Source organism: Rhinopithecus roxellana, chromosome 18, assembly GCF_007565055.1.
Source record: "Rhinopithecus roxellana isolate Shanxi Qingling chromosome 18, ASM756505v1, whole genome shotgun sequence".
NCBI lineage: Eukaryota > Metazoa > Chordata > Mammalia > Primates > Cercopithecidae > Rhinopithecus > Rhinopithecus roxellana.
This window is the reverse complement of record NC_044566.1, coordinates 78450299-78456348: the sequence shown is the minus strand read 5'-3', so window position 1 is coordinate 78456348 and position 6050 is coordinate 78450299. Positions and strand designations below refer to the sequence as shown.

Genomic DNA, 6050 nt, shown 5'->3' with positions numbered 1-6050 from the left:
CCCTGAAACTAAAATAGAAGCTGGAGGAAGAGATAATAGGGAGTAAAGGGAGTAACTTATGTTAAATCAGGAGACAGGGTATTTGTAATTGTTCTAGAGATTGATCTGAAGTAGTGAAAGGAATATGGACAAGAAAGCCCACTTAAGTGGATTCTCATTCTGGTAAGATCAGTGACAAGTTAAATGATCTTGAGCAAAGTAAATGACCATGGTTTATCTGAAAAATGAAGTTGATAATGTATTCCTCATTGCATTTTTTGAGGGCTAAATATTTTAGTATCTAAAATATTTAATACTAAACAGTGCCTAGCAAATGAAAGATGCTGAATGATGGTTTCCACCTTCCTTTGCCTTTTCATATCTTCCTGGTGGTGAAAATAAGATGCTCCTCACAAGCAGGAGACTGGTGACTGCTTGGTTCTAAAAAGTATTAGTCAGTTTGTGAAAGATTATCAATAAAATTATAGATAACACGCACTGAAGCCATTGCATCCTTCCTGAGCAGTTCTGTGCTAGCTATTCTTATATATAGCTCCTAATTCAAGCTTACAATGTGCTTGCAAGGTAGGTGCAATCATTCCCTACTTACAGAGGAGAAATAGAATGTGTATAACATGCCCCAGATCACTGAGTGCACACCTGGGCTTAACCAGGGACAACATTCATATCCAGATATTATTAAACTGTAAAATTAGTGTTCTTTCCACTCAAACATGTACTTGCATTAAAGACTATTTTACTAAGATATTAGTGGACAACTGAGATTACAAGGCTGCATTTTGTTATTTACCTTATTCTCACTTTTTTCTAAGCTTTTAATTTTTTAAAATTTGATTTTGTAATATTTGACTCGTGTAGGAAAGTCATATGCATCATACATGGTTATGAAGCAAGATAACAAAAACATTTGTGAATCCATCCCTGGCTAAGACATCTCTGAACTTTTCTTTTTTGCATTTTAAAGATTTTGTTTCTTTATTTCTTCTAAAAAAAATAAAGGGATACATGTGCAGAGCATGCAGACTTGTTACATAGGTATACGTGTGCCATGGTGGTGTGTTGCACCTATTGACCCATCCTCTAAGTTCTGTCTTCAACCCCTGGTGTGTGTTGTTCCTCTCTCTGGGTCCCTGTGTGCTCAGTGTTCAACTCCCACTTATAAGTGAGAACATGCAGTGTTTGGTTTTCTGTTCCTGTGTTTGCTGAGAATCATGGCTTCCAGCTTCATCCATGTCCCTGCAAATGACATGGTCTCATTCCTTTTTATGGCTGCATAGTTATCCATGGTATATATGTGCTGCATTTTCTTTATTCAGTCTATCACTGATTGGGCATTTGGGTTGGTTCCATGTCTATGCTATTGTAAACAGTGCTGCAATAAATATATATGTGCATGTGTTTTTATAGTAGAGTGATTTATATTCCTCTGTGTATATACCCAGTAATGGAATTGCTGCTTCAAATGGTATTTCTGGTTCTAGATCCTTGAGGAATTGCCATACTGTCTTCCAGAATGGTTGAACTAATTCACATTCCCACCAACAGTGTAAAAGCATTCCTATTTTTCCATCTTTTGTTTCCTGATTTTTTAATAATCGCCATTCTGTCTGGTGTGAGATGGTATCTCTTTGTGGTATTGACTTGCATTTCTCTGATAATCGGTAATGTTGGTGTTTTCTTCATGTTTGTTGGCATAAATGTCTTCTTTTGAGAAGTGTCTGTTCATATCCTTCACCCACTTTGGATGGGTTTTTTTTTTTTTCTTGTAAATTTCTTTAAGTTCCTCATAGATTCTGGACATTTGACCTTTGTCAGATGGGTAGATTGCAAAACTTCTCCCATTCTGTACATTGCCTGTTCACTCTGATGATAGTTTCTTTTGCTGTGCAGAAGCTCTTTAGTTTAATTAGATCCCATTGGTTAATGTTGGCTTTTGTTGCAATTGTTTTTGTTGCAATTGCTTTTGGTGTTTTAGTCATGAAGTCTTTGCCCATGCCTATGTCCTGAATGGTATTGCCTACGTTTTCTTCTAGGTTTTTTATGGTTTTGGATTTTACATTTAAGTCTTTAATCCATCTTGAGTTAATTTTTGTGTAAGGTGTAAAGAAGGGGTTCAGATTCAGTTTTTTTGCATATGGTTAGCCAGTTTTCCCAGCACCATTTACCGCATAGGAGATCCTTTCTCCGTTGCTTGTTTTTGTCAGGTTTGTCGAAGATCAGATGGTTGTAGATGTTTAGTGTTATTTCTGAGGTCTCTGTTCTGCTCCATTTGTCCATATGTCTGTTTTGGTACTAGTATCGTGCTATTTGGGTTACTGTAGACTTGTAATATAGTTTGAAGTCAGGTAGCTCGATGCCTCCAGTTTTGTTCTTTTTGCTTAGGATTGTCTTGGCTATGTGGGGTCTTCTTTGATTCTACATGAAATTTAAAATAGTTTTTTTTTTCTAATTCTGTGAAGAATGTCAATGGTTGATGGGAATAGCATTGAAACTATAAATTACTTTGGGCAGTATGGCCATTTTCATGATATTGATTCTTCCTATCCATGATTTCCATTTGTTTGTGTCCTCTTTTATTTCCTTGAGCAGTGGTTTGTGTTCTCCTTGAAGAAGTCCTTCGCATCCTTTGTTAGCTGTATTCCTAGATATTTTATCCTCTTTGTAGCAATTGTGAATGGGAGCTCATTCATGAATTGGCTCGCTGCTTGCCTATTGTTGGTGTAAAGGAATGCTTGTGATTTTCACACATTGATTTTGTATCCTGAAACTTTGCTTAAGTAGCTTATCAGTCCAAGAAGTTTTTGGGCTGAGATGATGGGGTTTTCTAAGTATACAGTCAGGTTGTCTGCAAACAGAGACAACTTGACTTCCTTTCTTCCAATTTGAAAACACTTTATTTTTTTCTCTTGCCTGATTGTCCTGGCCAGAACTTCCAATTCTAATGTTGAATAGGAGTGGTGAGAAAGGACATCCTTGTCTTGTACCTGTTTTCAAAGGGAATGATTCCAGTTTTTTCCCATTCCATATGATATTGGCTGTGGGTTTGTTATAAATAGCCCTTATTATTTTGAGGTATGTTCCATCAATACCTAGTTTATTGAGAGTTTTTAACATGAAGCGATGTTGAATTTTATCGAAGGCCTTTTCTGTATCTATTGAGATAATCATGTAGTTTTTTTCTTCCGTTCTGTTTATGAGATGGATTACATTTATTGATTTGTGTATGTTGAACCAGCCTTGCATCTGAGGGATGAAGTCAATTTGATCATGGTGGATAAACTTTTTGATGTGCTGCTGGATTCAGTTTGCCAGTATTATATTGAGGATTTTTGCATTGATGTTCATCAGGAATATTGGTCCTAAATTTTCTTTTTTTGTGGTGTCTTTTCCAGGTTTTGGTAAGAGGATGATGCTGGCTTCATAAAATGAGTTAGGTAGGAGTCTCTCCTTTTCAATTGTTCGGAATAGTCTCAGAAGAAATAACGCTACTCAGAAGCTGGTAGCAGCTCCTCTTTGTATTTCTGGTAGAATTCAGCTGTGAATCTGTCTATTCCTGGGCTTCTTTTTTTTTTTTTTTTTTCTGGTTGGTAGACTATTAATTACTGCCTCAATTTCAGAGCTTGTTATTGGTCAATTCAGGGATTCGTCTTCTTTCTGGTTTGGTCTTGGGAGGGTATATGTGTCCAGGAATTTATCCATTTCTTCTAGATTTTCTAGTTTATTTGTGTAGTGGTGTTTATAGTATTCTCTGATGGTAGTTTGTATTTCTGTGGGGTTAGTGGTGATATCCCCTTTATCATTTTTTATTGTGTCTATTTGATTCTTCTACCTTTTCTTCTTTATTAGTCTAGCTAGCAGTCTTTCTATTTTGCTAATTTTTTCAAAAAGCCAGCTCCTGGATTTGTTGATTTTTTTGAAGGGTTTTTCATGTCTCTATCTCGTTCAGTTATTTTCTGATCTTAGTTATTTCTTGTCTTCTGCTAGCTTTTGGATTACTTTGCTCTTGCCTCTTTAGCTCTTTTAATTGTGATGTTAGGGTGTTGATTTGAGATCTTTCTACCTTTCTGATGTGGGTGTTTAGTGCTATAAATTTCCCTCTTAGTAATGCTTTAGCTGTGTCCCAGAGATTCTGGTACATTGTCTCTTTGTTCTAATTGGTTTCAAAGAACTTCTTGATTTCTGCCTTAATTTCATTATTTATTCAGGAGTCATTCAGAAGCAGGTTGTTCATTTCCATGAAATTGTGTGGTTTTAGGTGAGTTTCTTAATCCTGAGTTCTATTTTCATTGCACTGTGGTCTGAGAAACTGTTATGATTTCAGTTCTTTTGCATTTGCTGAGAAGTGTTTTACTTCCAATTATGTGGTCAATTTTAGAATAAGTGCCATGTGGCACTGAGAATAATGTATATTCTGTTAATTTGGGGTATAGAGTTCTGTAGATGCCCACTAGGTCCACTTAATCCAGAGCTGAGTTCAAGTCCTGAATATCCTTGTTAATTTTTTGTCTTGTCGATCTGTCTAATATTGACAGTGGGGTGTTAAAGTCTCCCACTATTATTGGGTGGGAGTCTAAGTCTCTTTGTAGGTCTCTAAGAACTTGTTTTATGAATCTGAGTGCTCCTGTATTGGGTGCATATATATTCAGAATAGTTAGCTATTTGGTTATTTTGCTCACTAGTTGTTGCAGTTTCTTCATAGTGTCATTGGTCTTTATATTTTTGTTTGTTTTTACAGTGGCTGGTACTGGTTTTTCCTTTCCATATTTAGTGCTTCTTTCAGGAGCTCTTGAAGGGCAGACCTGGTGGAAAAGAAATCCCTCAGCATTTGCTTCTCTGGAAAATATTTTATTTATCCTTTGCTTATGCAGCTTAGTTCGGCTGGATATGAAATTCTGGGTTGAAAATTCTTTTCTTTAAGGATGTTGAATATTGGCCCCCAATCTCTTCTGGCTTGTAGAGTTTCTGCTGAAAGGTCCACTGTTAGTCTGATGGGCATCCTTTTATAGATGACTTGGACTTTCTCTCTGGCTACCTTTAACAATTTTTCCTTCATTTTGACCCTGGAGAATCTGGTGATTATGTGTCTTGGGTTTATCTTCTCATGGAGTATCTTAATGTTATTGTCTGTATTTCCTGAATTTGCATGTTGGCCTGTCTCTTTAGGTTGGGGAAGTTCTCCTGAATAATATCCTGAAGTGTGTTTTCCAGCTTGTTTCCATTCTCCTCCTCTCCTTCTGGTACTCCCATCAATCGGTCTTTTTATGAAGTCGCATATTCTTGTAGGCTTTGTTCATGCCTTTTCTTTCTTTTTTTTTTTTCTCCATTCTTGTCTGCACATCTTATTTCAGTAAGGTGGTCTTCAGACTCTGCTATCCTTTCTTCCACTTGTTCTATTCAGCTGTCGATACTTGTGTACGTTTCACGAAGTTCTAGTGCTATGTGTTTCAGCTCCATCAGGTCATTTATATTCCTCTCTAAACTGCTTATTCTACATAGCAGTTCCTCTAACCTTTTATCAAGGTTCTTAGCTTCTTTGCATTGGGTTAGAACATTCTCCTTTAGCTCATAAAAATATGGAACACTTGACAAATTTGCATGTCATCCTTGTGCGTGGGTCATGCTAATCTTCTCTGTATTGTTCCAATTTTAGTATACGTGCTGCCGAAGCAAGCGCACATCTCTGAGCTTTTAAAACTTCTTGCCTGTTCCTCCCAGATTCTTTCTCTTAGTTGTTTCCTTGTTTTTAAAAAAGTTTATTTACATATGTAAATATCTCTAAACAATGCTTAACTTTGTTTTTTAGCATTTTCAAAATTGTTTCATGCCATCTTCAGTCTTCTGTGTTTAATGTTTTGACTTAACATAATGTCTCTCAGATACTTACTTTCATGTTATTGCTTATGGTTATATTCATTTTTATCACGACATCATCTACTACATACGTTTTTCAAATTTTATTTGTCCATTGTTTTTTAGATGGACATGGATTAATTTTTTTAAAAAAATTATAACTGTAATACACAATGTTGAATACCCTTTGCTTAATGTTG

The 6050-nt window shown here is 36.1% G+C and overlaps 1 non-coding gene across 1 annotated transcript; it reads right to left on the bottom strand.

Moving 5' to 3' along the window:
- Positions 1–5567: 5567 nt before the first annotated feature.
- Positions 5568–5674, bottom strand: LOC115894686. The gene has a single exon (XR_004054817.1). It is a non-coding gene; the product is annotated as a U6 spliceosomal RNA (small nuclear RNA).
- Between the last annotated feature and the right edge of the window lie 376 nt (positions 5675–6050).